This window comes from Suncus etruscus, chromosome 18, assembly GCF_024139225.1.
Source record: "Suncus etruscus isolate mSunEtr1 chromosome 18, mSunEtr1.pri.cur, whole genome shotgun sequence".
NCBI lineage: Eukaryota > Metazoa > Chordata > Mammalia > Eulipotyphla > Soricidae > Suncus > Suncus etruscus.
In genome coordinates this window covers 46215105-46240997 of record NC_064865.1, presented here as the reverse complement: position 1 = coordinate 46240997, position 25893 = coordinate 46215105, and the positions used below count along the sequence as shown (strand labels likewise).

General features: G+C 40.5%; 1 protein-coding gene across 1 annotated transcript in view; it reads left to right on the top strand.

Moving 5' to 3' along the window:
* ATXN1 (ataxin 1) overlaps positions 1–25893 on the top strand; it is a 373070-nt gene that overhangs the window by 195551 nt on the left and 151626 nt on the right. Inside the window, exon 4 of the mRNA XM_049765242.1 lies at positions 20677–20804. The gene's annotated coding sequence lies outside the window, so the exon portion shown is untranslated. The remainder of the gene's footprint in view (positions 1–20676; positions 20805–25893) is intronic.

Sequence of the window (25893 nt, the reverse complement as noted above, 5' to 3'; positions counted from 1 at the left end):
GGAAAAACCAATAGGTCAATGTAAATAGCCTCAATTTTCTGTTTTATTGTTTTCATATAAGATTTTGTTTGAAAGACAGGGAGGGGTCTTGCTTAAAAGAAGACACATTTGAAAATAAATTCTGATAGTGATGAACAATAACCATTAATTCATTAGTGTTAGTGACATTAGTTTTATATTTTAAAAATCTGCTGTGTCTGACAAGTTCATCATGTTTTAGCTAACTCTTTTTGTTTTGTTTTGTTTTGTTTTGTTTTGTTTGGGAGTCAGACCTGGTGGTACTCAGGGATTACTCCTGGCTCTGCACTCAGGAATTAATCCCTTGGGGGACCATATGGGATGCCAGGTATTGCACCTGGTTGGCCATGTATAAACACCCTACCCATAATGCCATCTTTCTGGCCCTTTATCTATTTCTGATCCCTGTTCTTTCCCCTATAAGTTCTTTGCATGTAATAAATATTCAATGAAATGTACAGTTAGGGATTATTTCTGGAATATTATTTGTATGCTATTATTATGAGGGCTAATTCATTTTAAACAAGCTTTTTTGATGGACTACAAGATGGCAACACTCTCAAATTTCAGGAGTGCAGCTTTGCACCTCTGTATCAATGAAAGGCTTATCACTTATTTCAAAGTTCTAATGCATCACATTATCAAAATTATCTTTCCTATCCCTTTCATCTGTTCCTTTTTCTCTGTGACACCATCTTGGCCATGGATTCTAAAAGTAATTTTCATTGTATTCTGCCATTTCTACATATGAGTAGAACCATCCAGTAATCATCTTTCACTTCCTGGCTTATTTCACCTAGCACAATCACCTTAAATTCCATTTATATTGACACAAAAGGTACTTTATTGTGAGTTCTTTTTTATTTTTTTATTTTTTGATAGATGAGTAGCTTTTTAGTGGGTCTCTATACCACAGTTTCTGTATCCAGTCGATGCATTTTTGGGCCCTCCATATTTTTGCTATTGTGCATAATGCTGCTATGAGCATAAGGACATAAATATTGCTTTGAATTATTAGTGTTTGTGCTTCCTTGGGCTAAATGCCTGATCTGGCAGGATCACTTTTATTGTTTTCATATTTTGGACAGAGGCTGAACTTATGTACATTCTTAGCAACAATATATAAGAATTCCTTTTGCTCTATATGTTGCCAATACTTTTTTCTAGTCGTTTTGCTAGCGGCCATTTGTGTGGTGTAAAAGGGTATTTCACTGTGGTAAGACTTGGCTTTTTTTAATGATCAATGAGAGTGAAAATTCTATACAAGTCATCTGTAAAGCCATATGTATCCATTTAAATAGTGTCTTATCAAGTAACTCTAGAGGAATTTGTAGAAATGTAAACTAACTTACTCTTTTTCCTGAAGTTCAATAGAACTGTGTTAACTAGTTCTTTTTTACTTTCTTTTTTTTTGTGGGGGGGTCACACCCAGCGGTGCTCAGGGGCTACTCCTGGCTGTCTGCTCAGAAATAACTCCTGGCAGGCACAGGGGACCATATGGGACACCGGGATTCGAACCAACCACCTTTGGTCCTGGATCGGCTGCTTGCAAGGCAAGCGCCGCTGTGCTATCTCTCCGGGCCCTCTTATTTGTTTTTTTGAAGCATTAACTTCTATAGTTTGATACCCTCTCTCTATCTGGTTGACAGCTCTGGTTCTGAATGTAGAATTGAACTTTGTAGAAAATAACAGTTAATTGTATTTTTTTTTCTACACTGGAAATGATATTCTGGACAAGTTTTGTTTCTCTATGGACTACGGCCAGAATCCTACTGTTTTTCAATTTGTTTAAATGCAACGGCTTATACAACATATGCATATGTTCAGTCGAAGATAAAGGATATCATTATTTTTAGCCTATTACAAAGAAAACCGCCTTTCTCTTAAACGTCTTGATATAAAGTCATTTGAACGCAATTTCTTCACAAATCATTTTCAAGAGATTGGCTGTCAAGCGTATTTTTTTTTAAAGTAGCACTTTCATAAGAACCAATGAGACTTTGCAAATTTAGATAGAGTTTAAGCCTGAAATGTGGTTGAAGATGTCAGTTTTTAAACAGCACTTTTGAGAAGTAGTTAGCTTAAAAGTACAGCAATTCAGAGTACACTGAGAATGATTTTGAAGAGCAAAGTCTTGAGACACTAGAGAGAAAGTTGACAGATTGACTACAATTAGGAGGCAAGCAGCTATGACATCCACTTGTAAAAAATTCTCTCATCTCCCTAACTTCTGATTATGGTCTAAGGGAACCTCCAACAAATCTTTATTTTTTTTGTTTCCTAGCTCCTAAGTCTACCAAAGTATCCCTGGGTTCTTTGTGCAATAATATGCACGCAGAGAGTAATAGCTTTGTAACCTATTGGTCCTTGTCTTAAAGATAACAAATTAGGTACATTAACAAAAAGGAATTGGGACCAGAGTGGTAGCACAGTGGTAGTACGTTTGCCTTGCATGCTGCTGACTTGGGACAGACCCAGATTCGATCCCTGGCATCTCATATGTTCCCCCCGAGCCTGCTAGGAGTGATTTCTGAGCACAGAGCCAGGAGTAACCCCTGAGCACCACCGGATGTGGCCCAAAACAAAAACCAAACAAGCAAAAATCAAAAAGGAATCACAGTGCATTTATATATACACACACACACACACACACACACACACACACACACACACACACACACACATATATATATATATATATATATATATATATATATATATATAAACTCACACAGACAACAAGAAAAAATATATATATACTTATATATATAAGTACATGTTTGGTCCAGTCAATATTCACTCTGCATTCACTCTGCTGCGATAGAGAGACTGATAACTGTATCTCATGATTTGAACATCAGTCCAGATGTTCAGCAATATAAATATTGGTAATTTTGCCTGATGTTCTTTGATCTTGTTATTTTCAACTGAATTTTGTAATCTATAGATACCAGATTAAACTCAAAGCTGAGTAAAGTATTTATTCCCTTAGTCACTATTGCTTTTATTCTATGACAGGGCTCTCAAACTCGCGGCCCGCGGGTCGTTTGCAGCCCTCCGTACAACATTTTGTGGCCTGCGGCCGGCCTTCAAATATTGCAGTATTTGCGATTATTCGCTTATGAAATAATCGCAATAAAAATTGCATTAGTAAGAAAAAATTGCATCAAACATTCACATACTCCAAGCAGTTCCATTTGGGGTATGCAAATGTTTAATGTGATTTTTTGCGATTTTTTTTCTTACTAATGCGATTTTTTATTGCGAATATTCGGTAAGCGAAATCCCTTATGCGGCCCTACCTCACCCCGACTTTGCCTCCTGTGGCCCCCAGGTAAATTGAGTTTGAGACCCCTGTTCTATGATAATGGTATGCCTTTCTTGATTTTCAGCCTTAACGCATGTTAGAAAGCATTTCTAATCTTTGAGCATCTCCGAAAACCCCTGAATTCACATATACTACTGTGAAACCCACTTCCCCTGTACAGACATAAACACATCTATTTCACACTTCAGCATTTGCACAGGCAGACAACGGAAAGTAAAAACAATAAATGCAGAGACGTTCCCCAACTTCTCCATTTAGTTAGTAAATCTCTCCAGCCCCACCCACAAGAAAAGTTCAGGAGGAGAGAGAGGAGCCCTTACTCTTCCTTTCCTGGGTCTGTCTCAGGGCCAAATTCTACATTCTACATTCATACTTGTAATGATTAGCCCTTAAATTATTGAGAGAACCAGTTGATAGAGAGTTTGGGTTCAGGGGCCGGAGAGATAGCATGGAGGTAAGGCGTTTGCCTTTCATGCAGAAGGTCATCGATTCGAATCCCGGTGTCCCATATGGTCCCCTCGTGCCTGCCAGGAGCAATTTCTGAGCCTGGAGCCAGGAATAACCCCTGAGCACTGCCGGGTGTGACCCAAAAACCACACACACACACACACACACACACACACACACACACACACACACACACACACACACACACACAAGAGTTTGGGTTCAGAAGGATTTTATTCAAAACTGCTCTCTGCCACTTATAAGTTTTGTGTTCCAAGACTATTGCTTCATCTGTCCATATTCTGTTTCCTCTTTAGTCATGCGGGAATAATAAACCTACTTTCATCGAGTTCTTTTAAATATTAAATGAGAACTAATATAGGAAATGCAGCTTTTGTTAGATTTCATCTGAAGGCATAAAATTGTTGTCTTAGACTTTATTTGTTGTTAACTTTTTTTAATGATTGAGAGTGATTTGAATACTTTTTGTTAGTGATGATTTCCTGTGCACATGATTTTAATTTTTATTATTATAATTTTTTATTAAGGCACTGTGATTTACAGTAATTCATAGTTGAGTTTCAGGTATACAATATTACAACACCAATCCCACCACCAGTGTCAACTTCCCTCAATTAATGTCCCCATGTCCTTCCCATCTTGTAGACATTCTTTTTTTTTTTTTTAATTTAAACACCGGATGCCAGAGCAATAGCACAGAAATAGGGCCTTTGCCTTGCACGTGGCTGACCCAGGAAAGACCTGGGTTCAATCACCCAGTGTCCCCTGAGCCCTGAGCAATTTCTGAGTGCATAGCCAGGAGTAACCCCTGAGCGTCTCCGGGACTGGCCTCCAAACAAAAAAAAATTAAAATTAAAATAAAAAATTCAAACATTGAGGCCGTAGCGGTAACTCAAATGGTAGGGCATTTGCCTTGCAAGTAAGTGCTAACCTAGGACGGACCACAGGTTTAATTCCCCAATATCCCATGTGGTCCCCCAAGCCAGGAGTGATTTCTGAGTGAATAGCCAGGAGTAACCCCTGAGCATCACCAGGTATTATCCCTGCCAAAAAAAAAAATTCTAACACTGATTTACAAAATTTTTCATAATACAGTTATCTCAGGTATTCAAAGTTCCAATACTAAATCCACCACCAGTGAGATCTCTCCATCAACTCCCCCATTTTACCAACCACCCCCTTTAGCAGGCACAAGCAAACTTACCTCATACTGTTTGTTACAACAAAGTGACAAGTTGAATGATCAAAGAATAGATCAATAAATATCAATTTGTGATTATTGTATTACTCTCAATGGTGATACTAGTCATTGAGGATTTACTGAGCCGATTGGTTGAGCTTTCTGTGTTATTTTTTTCACACAGTGAGCCTGCTGAGCTTCTGTGCACCATTACCTTATCAAATTTGCTGTACTCCTACTGAGCTGTTAACACTGTAAAATCTGGAGGCATCACACAGCCATGTACGCAGGACCAGCACATTTTTCTTGTTTGTTTTGGGAGCCACACTTGGAGGCACTCAGGAGTTACTCTTGGCTCTGAGTTCAGAAATTATTCCTGGCAGGATCCAGGGGATCTATGGAATGCCAGGGATTGAACCTGGGCTGGCCACATGTAAGGCAAACGCCCTATCCACTGTACTCTGCTCCACTGTGCTCTGCTCTATGGCAGACACATTTTTAAATTTGGTTGTCATAGTTTGGGTCTTTTGCGCTTTCAGTGTTGTTTAGTCTGTGGTTTGGATAGATAGTTTTACCATCCTTCTACCATAAATGTGCCCCAAACCCTTGATCCCTGCCACGTTGCTTCTTTTCCACCACTTCTTACTACCCTCCTTGATTTCTGAAGAAGATGAATGCACATCCTGAGAAAGAGCAAACTGAGTAAGAGGAGGAGGAAGATGAAATACTCCAGATGCCTAGCTTCAGGGCACTAAGTCATTACTATGACTGCACATCAGAACCCCATCACCAAGGCTGCACCTACCTGTCTTAAAGGTGATACTAGGGGCCAGTGAAGTGGCACTAGAGATAAGGTGTTTGCCTTGCAAGCGCTAGACAAGGAAGGACCGGGTTCGATCTCCCGGCGCCCCATATGGTCCCCTCCAAGCCAGGGGCGATTTCTGAGGACTTAGCCAGGAGTAACCCCTGAGCATCAAAATGAGCATCAAATAGGTGTGGCCCCCAAAAAACAAAACAACAACAACAACAAAACGTGATACTAATGTGCAGCCAACTTTGAGAACTTATCTTATTTCAGGAGAATCTGGAAATATTCAGTTACTCCATTGAATGGATGATTCCTGGAGGTCTGCAACCAGACTCCGTTAATTTTTGCTTCAACAAAATCTGAGTAGATGGTAAAGTTCATGTTAAAGAGCCAGTAGTTATGTGTATTGGGTAAAATGAGAACTATTTTTAAATTTTTGGGGACAGGTAATTCAAAGGAAAAAATGACAGTAAGTCTGATGATTTCAGGCAATTTATTGATCTTTTGGAAGTGAGTTCTTGGAAAAGTACCATGCATTGGGGCTAGAGAGATAGTACAGAGGTTAAGGAACTTGTCTTGCAAGAAACTGACGTGGGTTCAATTTTTGACACCATATGTGGTATGCTGAGCATTTCCAAGAGTGCTCCCTGAGCACAGAGAAAAAAGTACTACTCAAGAGATGAGTGATTTTCTTGAAAGCTTAGATTTGTGACCCTGGTGAAGTGGTAATTTGTGAAATTTGCTACTCAAAATGTGGATTGAAGAAAGAAAACCTTACTCACTAGTACCACTAGTACTAACCATAAGCAAAGTAAGCTAATGAAATTTAATATGAGAAATGAAGAATATTTATTAAATGAATTGAAAACCAATACAAATATTAATAAAGTTATTTACTGATACTTTAAATACAATAGAAAAATACTGATATTCACATATATAAGTGTATTTTTTTTTTTAAGAAAACAGTTTGGTAAGAAGATGGACTCAAGGGGCCCAAGAGATAGGAAAACAGATAGGGTGCATGCAAGGCAACCCTTTTTTTTTTTGTTGTTGGCTTGTTTTTGTTTTTGTTTTTGTTTTTTGTTTTTGTTTTTGGGTCACACCCGGTAAGGCTCAGAGATTAATCCTGGCTATGTGCTCAGAAATCACTCCTGGCTTGGGGGACCATATTAAATGCCGGGGATGGAACCAAGGTCCATCCTAGGTCAGCCATGTGCAAGGCATACGCTGTACCATTCCACTATCACTCTGGCCCAAAGGCAACCCAAATTTGATGGCTGGTATCCTGTATAATTTCTCAAACCTGCCAGAACTGATCTGAGTGAAGAGCCAGATGTAAGCCCTAAGCACAACTGGGTATGGTACAAAAACAAAGAGAGAGAAAAGGATGAGGTGGAGGAAATGAGGAGGGGATAAGAAAGACTCAAATCACTCCATACTTCAAATCCCTCCATCTTGCACCTCTTTTCAACAAATATGACTGGGTAAGCTGGAAAAGCACATGTAATTCTCAGAAAAGAACTACCCTTCACACACAATTAGATGAAAAATCAACAGCCTAAATGGAAGAGCTGAACTATAAAATTCCTGAAAGAAAGCAGAGTTGGTCTTCATGACCTCAGATTTTGATTCTTAGTTACAACTGTATAAACACCAATAGCAAAACAAAACAAAACAAAGCAAACAAAAAATTCTTAGGATTCATCACAACCAGAAGCTTTTATGAATAATAAAATCCCCTATCAAAAAAGTCAAAAGACAGCCCATAGAATGGGAGAAAATATTGGCAAATCATGCATCTTGTAGACTCTAGTTTCCAGAATACCAGAATACATCAAGAACTCTTAGAATTGGACAATAAAAAGACAAACCTAATTTTTTAAATGAATAAAGGACTTGAATAGACTTTTCTTCCAAGAAAATAAACAGTGGCTAATGAGCACAATAGGCACATAAGGATAACTAATATCTTTAGTGGTTAGGGAAATGCAAATCTAAACCACAATGAGATATTACTTCATACCCATTAGGATGACCATTGGAAAGGGAGGGGGGGGGAAGCAAGTGCTGGCAAGAACATGGAAAAATTAGAGCCTTCAAACACTGCTGTAAGCAGTGTAGCCACTGTGGAAACACTTTGGCAAGCCCTCAAAATATTAAACATAGAATTACCATATGACCCAGCAATTCCTCTCCTAAGCACATGCCCAAGAAAATTGAAAACTGGTGTCCAAACCAAAAAACATGTACAAGAATGTTCCTAGCATCATTGTTCATAATAACCCCAAAAATGGATGCAATCCAAATGCCCATTAATTGATGAATGATTAAACAAAATGTGGAAAATACACACCAACCAAAAAAGGGGAAACTACAGGCACATGTTGCAACACGAGTGGCTGAAAGCATCTTGGAAATATTTTACCAAGAGACAAGAGAAGATCACACATAGTAGGATTCTATTGCATTTCCTGAATATACAACAGTCCAGGATAGAACAAAGCCATAGCACAGAAAGCAGAAGGCTGATTGCTCAGGGCCAAGAGGAGCAGAGAATAGAGAGTGACTCTTTAATGAGTATGTGCTTTCTATGAGAGGATGATGAAAAATGAGATCACAATGATGGCTAGACCATATTAGAAATATTCCTGAAGCCTTTTTAGATAAATAGCTTCAATGTTGAATTTTATATGTGTTGTACTTTGATTATTTTGTAAATCTCTCTTGGGCTGGAGATGTAGTACTGAAGGTGACACACTAGCATTGTATATAGTTGACCTGGATTCAATTCTTGGCACCATTAATAGACCTCTGAGCACTGCCATGGGTGCTCCTAGAGCACAGAGACAGGAAGAAACCCTGAGCCCTGCCAGGTATAACTCCCAAATCGCGACTCCTCTGTTCTTGTGCCTGTGGTGTTATACCAGTTGCTTCACCATTACTGCTATTCCTAGAGGTCTGGTTCTTCCAGATGTGTCAGTTCACCTCATCCTAGACTTGCCCTCTAGTGTCCCACCTCTGTAGAACCTAATCTCCCTTCATCTGCCAACTCTTTCATTCATCTTCTCTACTAAGGCTTTAGTCCCAGCAGAGCCAGTGAAAGTGGTCAGGAAGGACAGCCTCCCTCCTCAGACACCCCTTCCCTACGCCCCATACATCTGGCCCAAATCTGCATTTGCCTAAGTTGAAATTTGTTGCCTTTGAGTTAGCCATGGGCCTATCAGTGTTGGAAATTACCTCGTCTTTGTGGGCATAGCCTCAAGAAAGAGTGCTAGCTCCTGGGAACAGATGGAAGAGCTCACTAGGCATTTCCTGGCAGGTACAGGTGAATTCTGCAAACTCAGGAGAGTGAAAGTCACACATATCCACACACGAGTTGGTGTGAGAAGATGCAGTGCCACTATTCACAGAGTTCTTCAAGTGCTTCTCATTGGGGGGGGGGGCGGGGGCGGGCCAGAGAGATGATTCCTAAGAACTTTAGAGCTTAATATGAGCCAGTGCAGGGGTGCAACAATGGGAAAGAAATAGGATTCTTCTTTCTGTTTATTTCTTCCCCTCTCTTTTTCTGCTGGGGTCAGCAGAAATGAGGCTTTTTTTTTTTTTTTTTTTTTTTTGCTTCATTTTAGATCAGTATTATTACGAATATATTGAAAGACCTGGTTGGGAGGAATGCTGCCATCTGAATTAAAAATAGCATCTTATGTCCTCCCACACAGGGCTCTTGAGTGCTCTGAATGCCTTTTATAAATGCAGACTTTCTGCCTGGCTAGATAAAAGAAGTTGTCACTTCATTTCCATAACCAAGTCATTCCCAGGAGAATTCCATTGTTTTAGCAATAGAATTTTTGTAAAAGGCCTCTTATTTTGCCTGAAAAAAAGGTAACAAAAATGAACTTTGGAGAGCTTTTTCGACAAAACAATTAAGGAGCAAGAGCTTTTTCTCCTCTTTTGATATGTGAGGAGTTGTAAGTATAAGAATTCCCGGAGCCATGATGCTGGGACGAACCCCCAAACCTGGAAGATGAAGGCAGAAAGGAACAAACCCATTTTTCTTTCTGCTTCGAGTAGAAAGGAAACCAGGAACCAGAGTCCTTCCCTGAGAAAATGTCGTTAGGAGCTGGGGGACCAACAGAAGTGACTAATTTTAGAATTTGAAATCATTGTGCGAGAGGATACAGGAAACCTTTAGAATGGTCCTTATCAGACAAATAAAATAAAATAAAAATAAAATAGCCTCCAAAGTTTTAATGAAAAGTGCTTATGGAATATTTCCATTAGGTTTCAAGACCCTGAAGGCAAATGATGCCCGTGTCTTGTTGTAGTCATTCTCCTCAAATATTTCTCTGTTTGAGCTTAAAACTTTTGTAGCAAGTGTTTATTTCCTTACACATCTTTCCTTGTTTTTCCTTTTTACTGATTCTAACCAGATTTATCTCCCTCCCCCAATCACACAATGAATCTTCAGTCCAAATATGGTCCAAAATTTAACACCACGTTCATAGAAAAAGAATCATTGTATTTCCTGGTACTTCCCCTGGCACCAAATAACCCACATCAAAGTGTACCTGTCTTTAGTGTTCCAGAAGGTAATCCCTAGTCTTAATGCCAAGAGGTATTTCTGTTGCTTGTTGTTCACAGTTGAAAGTTTTAAGCTAAAATACTTTCATTAAGTCTTCTCCTACAGGAGAGAAGTTTTCAATAGAGCCTTTGTCTTGCAATACTTTTGTTCTGATTGCATCAGAAAATTGTCATATTTAAATAAGTGGCAGCTATCTGGAGTACCAAAGGGGGGGGGACTTAAAATCAGTGTATTTGTTGTTTTATTTTTAATTTAATAAACAGACAAAGTGAAGACATAATTTTGGAGAGTCTTTAGTGGTTCAAATATTACTCCAAAGTTAGGTGGTTAAAATTGCTATTTATTTTTTCCCCTTTAAAAACAATCTGTTCTTTAAAAAAAAATTTAAATGTCCATTAATCCTGTAATGATAGTGTAACTTTTAAAGCAGGACTGGAGGGTCTGTTTAAGTGTAATTTGGCTTTTTTTACATAGTAATGTGTCATAAAATGAGAAGGAAGCTATGAATTTGATAGGATGTTTCCCCCAAACTTTATTTGTAATATGTTGACTGAGACTTTGAATATCCAATAGGATGGGGTGGGAATGAATGTTTATTGTAGCTGCTTATTTTCATTTTCCTCACCATTTGATAATTTATGAAGTCAGTCCAAATAAAATACTGGAAGAGGAACTCATGGAACTGAGAGAGAGAGAGAGAGAGAGAGAGAGAGAGACAGAGAGAGACAGAGAGAGAGACAGAGAGACAGAGACAGAGACAGAGAGACAGAGAGACAGAGACAGAGACAGAGAGACAGAGAGAGAGCGAGAGAGAGAGAAGGAAAGGCATTTCTGTTTGTTCCTTAGGATTTTATGATCTTTGTTATACAAAGGAGAACAGATAGAACAGAAATAATAAAACATAAGTAAGAGACTGAATGATGGCCACTTAATGAGTGGCCAAGACACTCATGCCCAAACCCTGTCCCCTGCAATTCCTGTTTCTATGAAGTTGCACAGAAATGCTTCTTCACTGCCCTCCTCCACTATGAGTGAGTAAAACTCTTCCCAAAGGACTAGCTGAGTGATGACTCAAACTGCCTGAGAAGGACAGTCACCCAAGGGAGGCAGAGCCCTGCATGGTCTCTAGGCCCTGTGATTAAGATTCTTATTTCCTGGGCCAGCAGTACCTTCTGCTGGACCTAAGTAACTCACTCAGAAGCAGAGTGTTAAATAAGGCTGAGAAGACAGTGTCAATAAGGAATACATGCAAGGTTGGTTTTTTACGATCATAATTTCTCAGAGACATGTGGCTGTTCAAAGCAGGTTATGGTATTTTTCCTGAGTGTTCATTTTATTCTTGCTATGAAGACATGCTTTTCTCTGGATCCATAATTGCATAATTATATTTCCTAGCAAACTTTGCTTTATATCGTCGGTAGATGTAACCTGCATACAAATAAAGACACCTGCTGAGTCTCTAGGCAAGTGGATAAAGCTGTACTGTTATGTGATAAGCTGTGCTAATAATAGGAATCTGTGGCATGGATCAACATGAATTCTAATTGTTTTTTTTTTAAGTTTGGCCATAGAGTTTCCCTCCAGCATGTATGTATATCTGATTATATGTTCTTTAGACAGTTGTAATTTCAGTTTTCACTACTTAAACTCAAGCCACTTGATAGCAATAGAGAGCCTCAAGTGTATGCTAGATAACAAAGGATTACAATTATGGAAACATATTTTGTTTTTGTTTTGGGACCACACCTGGCAGTCTCAGGGGCTATTCCTGGCTCTGTTCTCAGGGCGCATGCCTGGCAAAGCTCAGAGGATCAAAGAAGAGGCTGACTGGATGTTTGACAAATATTATCATCCTTGAACCCTTGGGGACATATTTGCAATGGCTAGAGCCTACAAATCACCAGTTGTTGTAAGAGATGGCCTGAGGAGAATGACTGTACCATATTCCCAAGAGTAACTCACCCTAGGCCTTTCCCTATCCACTGCTGAACTCCCTAAGAGATCCAACTTGACCCCTGATGCTAGCAATGTCCTGCACTGCCATTGCCTTTCCTGGGAAGCAATAGCTCTGGGCTCTGACCCTAATGTATGTGAGTTGTGGACATGAGATAGGGGTGGGGGGCTCTGTAGGGCAGATCATACTTCTCCAGAGGAAGCAGATCTGGACTTTGCAGAGGCCTTTAGCCCTGCAAAGGCTCCACTTTATCCTAAGTTTACCAAAAGACTCTCTTTCAGGACATTCCATTTATCAACTGAATGCTTTCTATTTTGGCTCAAACGAGGATTTTTCTCCAAGTCATTCTTGTTTGGTCATGATAGAGTGAAGAGACATGATGATGTATTCTAGTGAGAGGAACATATGCACCTTCTTAAACTGTCATCAGCTATCATGTGTCAAGGGGTTATTATATGCAAACTCACTAAAAGGTTTACAAAGAGAAGACAGACACACCTCATCTTTAGAGAGTTTCCCAGAATCTATGTATAGAAATGATGTTAGGGTAAAGAGAAAGGGATGAGTATACTAAGGATCTCCCCAGTTCCCCAAAAAGTATTTATAATGTAGAAGTACATAGAAGAGGATGATGAAGAAAACAGTGAAGTACATAGTAGGATTCAAACATTTCTTGATAGGTTTGGACATAGGAAGCTCTTGAGTTTTGACATCTGCAAAATGGTGGGCTTCCAGAAGCCAAGAGGGAAACTTAGTTTGCTGACCTGTAAGTGGGGAGGGAAGGAATAGTGGGAGAGTGTATAGGATCTTAGTTGCTAACTGTTGGATTTTTTAGAATTATCAACTAGCTGTTGGAACTAGTGAAGTCTGTGTACAGGGAAGCCCTAGTAAGTTATCTGCTTCTAAGAAGTTGGATCCAGCAAGAAAAATTTAAAATCTTTGGAGAGAGCAAAATGAAAGAGAAAGTTGACTTAAGAAAAAGAGAAGAGGGGCCGGGCGGTGGCGCTGGAGGTAAGGTGCCTGCCTTACCTGCGCTAGCCTAGGAGACGGACCGCGGTTCGATCCCCCGGCGTCCCATATGGCCCCCCAAGCCAGGAGCGACTTCTGAGCGCATAGCCAAGAGTAACCCCTGAGCGTTACCGGGTGTGGCCCAAAAACCAAAAAAAAAAAAAAAAAGAAAAAGAGAAGAAAATCAAATTTCTAGAGTTAAAAAATTCAGGAGCAAGGAGATACCTTAAAACACTATTATTTTTTTAAAAACTTTATTGATTGATTGATTGGTTGGTTGGTTGATTGGTTTTTGGGCCACACCCAATGGTGGTCGGGGTTACTCCTGGGTCTGCACTTAGAAATCACCCCTGGAAGACTGGGGGACCATATAGGATGCCAGAAATCCAACTGGGTTCCGCCCAGGTCGGCCACATGCAAGGCAAACGCCCCACCACTGTGCTATTTCTCTGAACCCTTAAAGGACTATTATTGCATGCTTTGTATGTGAGAACCCTGAGTTTGACCCCAGATATTAAGTGACCTCCAAAACACTGCTGAAAGTGGGCCCTCAGTATTGCTGTGTGTTTCAACATCAAAAATTTAAACATGGGCTGGAGAGATAGCATGGAAGTAGGGTGTTTGCCTTGCATTGCAGAAGGATGATGGTTCAAATCCCAGCATCCCATATGTCCTCTGAGCCTGCCAGGAGCAATTTCTGAACATAGAGCCAAGAGTAACCCCTGAGTGTTGCCGGGTGTAACCCCAAAAACAACAACAATAACAAAATTTAAACATAAGAGTTTAAGATGTGAAATATTGGCATTGAATGTATAGTTGATATCAATGTTTTTGTTGGTAAATAGGAGTCAAATGACATTTTTTTGGAGACTGTTCCAGAATAATGGAAATGTGTTTTAGGAATAACAGTGAAAAGAATGACAGGAAGATGGAGGGAAGAAATGACCCAGAGCCAGCAGAAAAATAGATTAAAATCTCAAGTGGGAGGTCCAGAGTGATAGCACACTGGTAGGGTACTTGCCTTGCACACGGTAGACCTGGGACAGACCTGGGTTCGATCCCCAGCACCCCTTATGGTCTCCCGATTTTGCCAGGAGATTTCAGAGAGCAGAGCTAGGAGTAACCTTGAGCCCAAAATCCAAAAATAAAAAAACTAACAAAAAAAATTAAAAAATAATCTCAAGTGAAAAACATCACTAAAAGTTTCTTTTTTCATTATTATACATTGTTCAGAATGTGTGTTTTAATTCACAGTCTTTAAGTGCCTCTTTGGAGTAGATAGGCATAATTCCATGCAGCTTTCTTAGAGTGATTTAATATTCTTTAACATTCTACCAAAAATTAAATGTTTTTCAAAGGGTTTTATTCTGGTTTGGTCATTGACCATCAACCAGACTTTAGTTTGTTTATTTATTTATTTATTTATTTATTTATTTTAGGGGCGGGAGAGGAGCACACGTTGCTGTGCTCAGGGGTTACTCCTGGCTCTGTGCTTAGGAATCATTTTTGGCAGGCACATGAGATCAAATGAGATGCTGAGGATTGAACCCAAGTTGGCCACATGCAAGGCAAGTGCCCTACTCACGTGCTATCACCCAGGTCCCTGTATTTTTAAATTTTATTTTGGTGTTGGAGCCAGAAGCATTGGTGTGTAGAAATTACTCCTGTTGGGGCTCAGGAGTTCATAAATGGTTCCAGGGATAGAATTAAGGCCAGCTGTGTATGAGGCAAATGCCTTAACCACTACACTAACTCTTAAGCTCAAACTTTCCTTTAGAGTACAGTTTTTATTGCTTCCAGAGCCAGCAGAAGCACCTGGGAACGTGGTCCTGCTAGAGGGGACCCAGCCACCAGGGGTGGAACAGTGCCTCCAAATTCAAGGTTGAAAGACACTGCCTCAGCCTCCATGTCTCTTGTCCACATACCCTTGGTGTTCTTCCAGAGTGGCCTTCTGCAGACTCTGAGAAGTGAGATTCCTAATGAAGAGTGGATGAAAGAAGCAGTAGCAAAACTGGCAACCATTCAAAACTACTCATGCCTAAAATGTAGTGAAACTGGAAGAATGAAGAGAAGCTAAGTTAGAAGTTAATCATTCATGCCAGGCCTTCACATGGATGACAGACATCATAAGAGCTCAGGTTCCCAAAGGACAGGAGAACTTGAGAAGGGCTTAAATTTATATCTTTCCAGTAAGGATCCCTTTGGAGTCAGGGCTATAATAAGTAAGTCAGAGAACAGGTTTAGGCCAATGGACCATTTCCCTTGAATTCAGGCTCTTTTCCTAGACACTAAAGAGGTTACAATGCTCTGGTTTGTAGTTGAAGGATGAGACCACTCAAGTGGAATAAAGCTTAATACTTTAATCCACCTGCCCAAAAGGCCCCACACTGGCAAGCCAGGGCCATCTCCCAAAGGAGATGAGCCCTGCCCAAAGCCATGTGGAAAATTATACAGGGAGTGGATATAGTGGAGTTCCAGCTTTCGGATGATCTTTAAAATGATTGGCTATTGTCTAGGGGCACCTTCTTACTGTTTTCTTGTCCTACTCTGGTAGGCTGGCTACCTGTATGGCCAAGTTAGCTTAGGGAGGTGGCTATGGAAATAGGCTTGTGAAGACCTAGCATGTGGTTTACACCATGTGGTTCTTAAAAAATGGCCCCTCTCCCTGCTCAGAACCTGAGAAGAAGCCTATCATATGGTCCTTCCTTGTTCAGAACTCAGGTCCCAACAAGAAAGTCAATACTCTTTTTTACAGAGAGTATATATAATTTTTGAGCCTCTAAGACTTAAATAAACCCAGTGATGTATTAAAAGGACAATATAGAGGGACACTGAGTCAAAAGGGAGACAAGTCAATGGTGGGGGATGGGGAGGTAGCCAGAGGAAATAGAGCTTGGATGACTTCATTTCACCCTGGACCGAGGAGGACACTTAGTGTCAACTTTTCAGTTTGGTGGTAGGGTATTCATTAGATATCTTGGTTCCCACAAATCCTTTGGCTTGCTTGCTCTTTTAATTTTTGTTCCTTCAAGTTTGCTCAAAGTATGTCATATCTACTAAGTCCAAGTGAGGGTTTATATTTCAGTCTTGGAGTATTATTTATAATTGAGATAGATGGAAAACTTGTCATTGAAAAGACATTTTGTCCTGAGCATATGGAATGAAAAGTGTCACCAAAAGTACCATGATTTCTTCGTATCAGATGGACTTTCTTTTTGTTGCTTGTTTTGGTTTTGGTTTGCGGCCATACCCATGGTGCTCAGGGGTTACTTCTACTGTGTGCTCAGAAATCACTCCTAGAAGGCTTGGGGGACCATATGGGATGCCAGGGATCTAACATGAGTCAACTGTGTGAAAGGCAAATGGCTACACACTGTACTATTGCTCTAGCTTCAAATATATGCATTCAGGGAAGAAACATGAAGGATCCTGTCTGAGGATAATGTCATTATTTGTAAGATTAAAAAAATGCAAATTGTACTCTAGAAAGATTGGTTAAGGACTAGAGTACATGCTTTACCTAGGTTCAACTCCTGGTACCACTGGGTTCCCTGAGCATTGCCCAGGATGCCTTAGTCCAAAAAAATACAGATAATATGAATGTGGTTATATAGCTTCAGTGGTGGAATATATGTTTTGATTGTGCACTGCACTGAATGGTGCACTGAATGGTATCACCCCCAAATGGTATCTTTGGGCTTGGCTGGACCAGAGCATCATCCCAGAACTGCCAGAAGTGGCCCTTTCCTCCCCAAAGCTCCAGAGTCTGATTCCAATTCAAAAATGTTTCATTTAAAAAAATTAAAAATGCAAATGATTGTTTTTCTTTTATAGAATTAGATGGTAACAGATCTGGGATGTTAGAGAACAAGAAAGCAGCTCAGCTAAACACAATATTTCTACTGGTTTGTTTTGTTTTCTTTTGGCTTTATGCATCTCATCAGGCTAAGTAAATAGACAACGCACCACCATACCACGATCAAGGGCGTTGGCTTACAGAACATTCTGGAAGAGACATCATGCCACTGCAGTCCCAAAGAAAAATAATAACCCAATCCTAATAGTCAGAAGCCACTAACAGAATTGGAGCCAAAGATGAGGGCCTAAGAAGAGGTTTGGGGGGCCAGTGAGGTGGCACTAGAGGTAAGGTGTCTGCTTTGCAAGCGCTAGCCAAGGAAGGACCGTGGTTCGATTCCCCGGCGTCCTGTATGGTCCCCCCAAGCCAGGGGCGATTTCTGAGCGCTTAGCCAGGAGTAACCCCTGAGCATCAAATGGGTGTGGCCCGAAAAACAAAACAAAACAAAACAAAACAAAAAAAAAAGAAGAGGTTTGGCAGCAGCATGTACTCATGTGATCTGTAATGCCCTGCTCAGAGGGATTTCTGGACTCGATTTCTGTGCTCGATTTAAGGCACCCTCAGAAGCTCATCTCTCTTTGCTCTGACTTCAAGCCTACGGCTTGCCCTGAATGGTGTTCTTCTGGCAGAAGTCACTGATATGTGTTGTCTCAGGCAGAGGATTGCTCTTTTCTAAAAATAGAGTCTTTATTATAACACCATGAATTACCAAGTTGCTCATAATATAGTTGTTTGTTTCAGTTTCATTAAATGTTCCAATACCAATACCACCAACCTTGGGACCTTCCCCCCACCAATGTCCCCAGTTTCCCTACCATCACCCCAGCCTGTGCCCTTGCAGACACAAAGGAATTTACTTCCTATTGTGTGTTACGTTACAATGACAATTGGAATAATCAAAACTGAGATCAGTAAGAGTCCATTTGCGATCATTGTTCTGTCTCTCAATGGTGTTACTAAAGTCATTGTCTGAGGATTTACAGGGCTTTTTTGGTGCTAATTATGCCTTCTGTGTTATTGTTGAGGCTCATTGAACTTGGTGGTCTTCCATCCAACTTTCCTATTCCAAGGTATTAAGAGCAATATTATTGCTTGTTTCTTTTTCAATGACTGAGATCTCAGGGACAAGTAACAGTGTATGAGTGCCAGGTGGGCCACATAGGAGTCAATAAAACGATCAATCGCTACAGTAAATAGGATCAATCATTACAGTAAATCAGCCTAGGTTGGTTGCTTCAAGTCTTTTGTGTCTTTTTGCTGTTTTATTTTGGGGTTACGCCCAGCAGTGCTTCCTCTGGCTCTGTGTCAGGGATTTCTCCTGACTGTGATTGAGGAATTCTATGGGGTGTTGGGGATCAAACCCAGATTGGCAACCCGCAAGGCAAGCACTCTGAATATTTCACTGTCTTTCTATCCACTTTCTTGTCCAAAGAGATGCATGTGAAGTGGCCAGGGAATGGGGGAAATCAGTAACAGAAAGGATATGTATGTGGCTAATCAGATTACCCAATTCAGAGGCTAAATCACGCAATACCTGGCTAATTTCATCTGTTGCTTCTGGGCTCACATCTAAGAAAAGCCTTCCCAAGCCCCTCTTCCTAAATTAGGGGTTTTAAGAATACACACCGTCCCTGCCCCAGGATATTTGCTGATCACAGTGTTTGGTTCTCTGGAACCAGAGGGGTCACTCCCACTTCTGGTGATTCTTGGCTGGCAGTTGATTGCCAGGAGCCTGTGGTGCTGGGGAGAGGACTCTGGCCCAATGGGTGATGCCCGGAAGGTCAGTGACACTGGGGTCCATCCCACGTTGGGGTGTGCAAGGTATGTGGTTCACCCCTTTCTCTCACCCAGACTCCATGCTGTTTCTTTATCCTTCATAATCCTGACCTGCTTTTCAAAGCCGATTCCCATCCTGGGATCTTTCAGGATCTTCAAGGTCAAAACTGGGACTCCCATATGTAAGGCAACTGCTGTGCCACTGAGCCACTTCCTGGTCTACTGATTCTTGCCCGTTGCTCTGGAGGCTGTCAGGCTTTGAAAGTCCTGGTATTTCCCTATTTGTGGGACATTTTGAACCCCACACAGGGGGACTTAGTGAGCACCAGGCACACGCTGTCCAGTGAAGGAGTTAATCACTCACTTTGTGACTGATCACTCCAAGAGCTCTAGTTAGATCTCAGTACTACTTTCTCCCTTCTGTCTTCATCTAGAACCTCTTTTTATAGTTCTCATTTACCAGGGTCAAATCCAAGTTTTGATATTATTCATTCTTACCTACTTGGAGGATTACTTTGCCCTCCTTGAAAAAAATCATTCCCTCCCTCCCCAAACTAGCATTGCTGTTATCCTCTCTGGGTTCAGCCTGTGTTTTTGACTTTGAAACCCAAGACAGACACTGCAAATGATGATTTCTTTGGAAAGCAACAGGAGTCGACCTTGTTACTTCAGTTCTGTATCTTTCCTGATCCTGGAGAGCCCTCTCCCACCCCATTACCCCCAAATGTCCTTACCTCAGGAATGCTCTTCAAGGTCACCAGAGTCAAAATAAGTTGCTAATATTGACCCAGGAAGAGGAAGAGGCAGGCTCTGTCTAAAAAAGAAGGTGCGGCAGTGGAAATGAGGAATCCCCAAATCCAGGTGTAAATATATTCACCATTGGAACAAATAGAAATGATCCAGTTGCCCAAGCATGCATATGTATGTATGGAGTGGTATGGGTGTGTGTGTGTGTGTGTGTGTGTGTGTGTGTGTGTGTGTATTGTGTTGTGTATAAGCATCAGCCTCGATGGGCAGAAATGGCACATGGCCAAATGGAAATTTTTGTAGTCCTGCGAACAGCTGTGCATTCAGCATTGCAAACCAGCAGACTGGGGAGCTGTGCACAGGGACCCAGAAGCAACATGCCTGCACTTGCCTCTCTCTCACCGGCTTCCTCTTCCAGCCCTGCTCCAAGCCTTCCTTCTTGTTTCCCCTGAGAGTCCAGATAGCTCCTTTCATGTTCCTCCACTTCCCTCGATCCCATAGTAGAAGGGAAGTCGGAGCCCAGTGGCCCGTGCAGGCACGTGGACATTTGGTACCTTGGAGTTGGTGGACTGTGGGTGTCCCATCATAGCTGACTTGTGTGTGCTGATTCAGAGCACACTAATCGGGTTGTTAAGAGTCTTAGCTCTTTTGCAGAGTGTTGGATCAAGTGGTGCCTCTTGAGTCTGGGTCGCCATTTTGCATTCCCTTGGATTATCCCAAAACTGGCTGAAAGGTGGGAATGCTGAATGGGGGTGGTGAAGCCCATTGGGCCATATGGCTGTGTCTCCTGGGGCAAGAGCAAAACTTGGGGGGAAAAAACCCACCATTTTTCTGGAAAAGGGCGTTGAATCTACCACCTAAGCCCCCTGCACCTGTGTTTGTGGGTAATGAATGAATGTTTGCTGGTGCATTTATCTTTTTCCTTTTGCTTCTGTTCTATTCCCATGCTAGGTGTCGTCACTGTGCTGTGAGAGGAGGCGAGAAGGCGCCTGAGCCCAGGTGTGCTGCAGCTTCTTGTGGGAAGTCTCCATGGTGAAGGACAGGCCAGGGCTCCCCGTGAACAGCGCACAGTGAATGTTGTAAGTTAACGAGCGCCACATCTGTACGAGCTTGCCTGGAGAGGATTTGTGAATCATTGGCTGTAACAGAGCCAGCGTGATGAAGGGGTATTAACATGAGCTCTAGGTGATCATCCAATTAATTTCCTTTTTTTAGGGGAGAGGTTCTGTTTTTTTTTTTTTTTTTTTTTTTGACTTGCCATGAACTTGCTTTTCTCCCTGCTTCTGTGGGGCGCTGCTCATTATCTCCTTCTGGAATAAAAGAGTGGAATCGAGTGATACTTTGCTGTCAGAACACACTTGCTCCTTGGAAAGCCTACGAAGCCCATTTCCAGCAGGCTCTGGAAACAGGGCTGGTGGGAGGAAGGCTTTGAGGTTGGTGGACTGAGGGGGATAAAATCCTCCTGCTGGAGGATTAGATATCAGAATTTCCACCTTGATTTGGAATAAAATATTTTTTTTGTCCTGGAATTTGGATTACTGAGGTGTGTAACTACAGGAAAATATTTTGAATGTGATTTTTATTCAAAACTGGCTGGTGTGCTGTTGTTAAACGGAGGATGGTTTTTGAGAGAGTAAAGTCATTTTCATGTATCAGCTATGGGCGTCCTTGCAAAGGAGTTTTAGTGTCTTAGTCTTGAATCGTTGGCACACTTGCAGCTTCAAGGAACTTGTACCCCAATGAAATGTGGGTGTTTTGTCTCATGAGAGAATGTCTCTTTCACACACACACACACACACACACATACACACATACATATACACAAAAGGTATGTTTTTGGCCAGGAGAAAAGACAGATAAGGGAGACCAAAGTTGGCCTATGAACATGATTTTCAAATGTTCACAAATGAAGATTGTGTGTGTTGTGTATATGTATTTGTGTATCCAGATTTAGTATGTTACAGATCTGTGTCTATATGTTATATATATATATATTTTTATATGTTATATATTTTAATATATACATACATCAGTGTATATTTGTATGTGGATGTGTGTAAGTATTTTAATATATCTATATACGTTTTTCTCAATATAAGTTTTTATATAAATTTTTCTCAATAATTTAGTCAAAAAACTTTCTGGGCATTTGTTACAATATTTTTCTAGTTGAGGTAAATAATTTTTAGAGAGGAAGATGCAACTAACACAAAAGAAGAAGCAGTCATGTGGAAAAGAAGTATTTCCACTGCTTTTTAAAAGAATAATTGTTCTTCAAAATATTTTATTTTATATTTTCAACAAAATACTATATGTACTCCTAGTGTCACTGGGGTGATGCTGATATCCAAAATAGCTTTGGTTTCATATTTTGGATCATATTGATACCAGTGCAAAGTGCTTAGTTCTCATGGTCAACCAACCTGAATTCAAGTCCTGGTCATACATTCAAAGCCAAGTATACTGGCATCCCTGGGTAAAACTCTGCCCTTCAGAAAGTGTCACTTTGCAAGTTTAAGTTTTGCCCTGTGTTTCTGTCACTGAGAGTTGCTTTGTTGGGACCTCCAAAAGGTAGTACCATGTGTAAAAGCACTTATAAACTCTCAAAAAAAAATCTCAGATTGTGGAAATTTGGATCACTGTTACGGAATAATCAGCCTTCCTTAGACTGGAGTGCTACAATAACTGTATATTTTTGGTTAGTTGGTTGGTTTTGGGTGATATCCAGCAGTGCACTTCGCTCGGCACTGAGGAGTTACTCACAGCAGGCTTTGAGGACCACATGGGATGCCAGGGATCAAATATGGTTGGATGCATGCAAGGCAAGCACAACTTACCCACTGTAATATTACTTCGAATTAAGGATATTTGATTTTCCCCATCAGGTGGCTATTAGAAGACTTCTCTACGGATTTCTTTCCTTAAAGCTTTTTATACAGGAAAACAAGTGTCTCACGAGAAAGTGCTTTAGTCTTAAGGTCACAATTAAATGAGCAGTGCAGCTACTAAAATCAAAATAGCTTTTGATCTGACTTGGTGCTTTTTAAAATAAAAAAAGACATTGCTTTAAAACTGTTCCTGTGCCCTTATCAAAACTCAAACACTCAGTAATGTGTTTTCAAAAATTTTTTTTCAGGTATACACTTTTAAGATGTCACATAGCCAACTTAATTTTAAAATTCTTTTGTATATGAAGTAGGTTCTGAGAGAACCAGAAAATGCTAAATTTAAATGAACTTGTTTGGTGCTAAGATCTTTCTCTTCCAAATTACACTAGTTTGAGGAGGTAGATGGGATATTCTATGTTTTCTTAGTAAATTTTGATATGAGTAATTCTTCACTGTCTTGATGCATCTTTACAAGTCTGGGTTCAAATTTTTTCTATATTTGGGGTATCCTGAGATCCTGAGGACTATATGTCATTGCCCTAAGGAAAGCTTTCAGTGCAGAGTGGGAAAGTTTGAACAATCATCATAGGAGCTGTTGGAATCATTCGTTTTCTTCTTTAGTTATCCTTGCATACTGTACTCCAAATACAGGACCTTACAGTCATCTTCTACATGTTTCTATTCAACACCTGTGTAGCCTGCACCTATTTTTTAGCCATACACTTTCCTCTGAAAGTTTTTGGTAACTTTCTAGTGTAGTAGCTTATACAGGAAAGGAATGCCAGTATAAACTGATTGAATAATTAAGAGGCCTCGGTTTTGCATGATAGTACAGTTAATTGTCTAGTCCTGGGCTTCTGCATCCTATGTGTTGTTTTTCTTTTTCCTTTCTTTTCTCTTATTTGTTTTTTGAGAAATAAAGCAAAAACATCAAATAGCTAAGTCTGAGGACTTACTTCTACCTCTCAATGTCTGATGCTCCTATTTCTTTACACTTAGTGCAAATGCCTGGGACCAATGTTACTGGTTTGTATAGAATGTCTCATGTAGTTTTCTTATATATATTTTTAAATTTTTGAAATATATATATATATATATATTTGAGCCTACCAATCAGTGCTCAGGATATATGAGAGCCATTTTCAATGATGCTTGACCATCTGTACTCAGATCCTGTGAAGCATTTGAATGTTTCAAAAAACTCTCCAGACCATTAAAGTCAGCTTTCAATCAACTGTTCAAACTCCATGCTCAAATATTACATAGAACATAAACCAGGAAGTAGATTCTTTGCTTCTTTCCCAAGCTCCTCTACTTTCTCATATCGTTCTTTTCAAGAGCAGTTCTGCTTGTCAGAGCAGTTTCCTTCCTTCTCTCACCTACATTCTATCACACCCCCATCTCTCTCTACCCTCTAGCCTAGTCTCTTTTTCTATAAATACTTAAATACTCTCATCTCTCATTTCCTGTCTCCCTAACTACAGTGTAAGCTCCTGAAAGCAGGCATGATGATGATCAGGATGATGACAAAGATGATGACAACAGTGACAGTGATGATAATGATTATTTCTTGGTGACCCACAGTACCTAAAATTCTACTTGCCCTATGATGGACACTCAGTAAAAACTGGTTGAATGTCTAGAAGGATGGAGAAAGACTTGTGTGGACCTAACTATTCCTAATAAATATGGTTCTAATGAGAAGTGCTTAAATCTAATAGTAGTTGTAAAATACAGGTGCCAGCATTGAAAAACATTCCTTTTCCCCAGAAGCCAATGCTGAGTAACTCCAATGCATAGGCATAACTGTGTAAAGAAACCCATTGTTAAAACAAACACACCTGAAATATTCACCCTTTTCCATTGCAGGGTTGGCTTTCTCAGGGTTAATGGGTAGCCCTGGAAGTCTGTAGGTGTCATGATTTAGTTTCTTATAATCAATTATACCATTTTATTACCATTTATGTTTATACGTACTCCCAAATTGGGAGCCTGACTTGAAATATGTGTCTGCTGTGAGACTTACCTTCTGCTAAATAACTTAGCATTTTTGTTTTCTCCACAATTTTAATGTAAAGAAAGAGTGTGTTTGTACAAATCACATCCTTCTAATGCCTTAGTGATCTGAAAAGAGAAGTTCATTGGTGCTTTCTAGGATGTCTTATTCTCTTTTAGGGAACCAGGGAGCTCAAGAGTTTTGTGGGTCTCACAACTTAACCTTCTCAAAATATCTGTACTGAGAACCAGAGAGAAATCTGAGCAAGAAATCGAAGGACTAAAACAAATACCCCTGTGCCTATTTAGACAGCATTATGCCGTCTTTATAAACTTTGAAAAATGGAAGCTGAATTTCTCGTCTCTGGAGGAAAAGAATTACACCTATATACTCTAATAAGAGCGATTTGGGAATTTCCCTCTGTGTCTGTCAATTTGTACTTTGTAGATTTGCTCTCTGTGATATCAGATTCTCCAGCATGATCTTAAAATAGAACTGAAGCAGATCAGGGGGTCAGAAGAAAAGGGGAGATTTTACTGGAAGATACATGAAGGAAAAGTTGCTTTTTTGCTCTGTTGTTCTATATTAAAAGCTTTTCAATTTGGTCTGCGTGGCATCATAACAAAAAGCTGCTCAATAAGAACTGTCTATAGGAATCCGGGTGTTCTTGGGTGATTTCAAGCTTAGAATTTTCTATTTCACCCATTCTCCTTGTCCCAGAATTCTTCCCGTTGCTTCTGATGGAGAGCCTAATCATTTTTCTCTTGGCCCTTTTGGTTACATTTTGCCTGAGCTGCTATTTTTGAGACTGTTGTCAGCAAGACTTCCTGAGTTCCTTGGCAAAGAGTAGCACAAGCCAGGCCCACCCCTTCCCCTCAGCATCCTCTTCCCTGAGGACTCAGCTGCCTGCTCTCAGCCTCTCTGGGAGGAGGCAAGGAACACCCAGAAATTGTGCCAGGAAACCAGTTTACATGTTTTCTATAATACTCAGGTTCTGTAGCTATCAGAGAAGTATCCTCTGCCTGCCAGACTACCTTCTAAATGAGGAGTACTGAGGTCAAGATTTGTGTGTGTTCCATTGTAGGTGATGATTCACTAAATAAATCATAAATCATGGTTATTCAAAGAATGCTGTGAGGTCAAGGAGAGGGCTCAAGGGGCGGGAGCAAATGTTTTGCTTAAGGGAGATTCAGGTTCAGTCCCTGGCACTGCATGGCCCCCCAAGTACTCTCAGGAGTGACTCTAGACACTCGATCTGTAGCTCCTGAAAACAAAATAAACGTA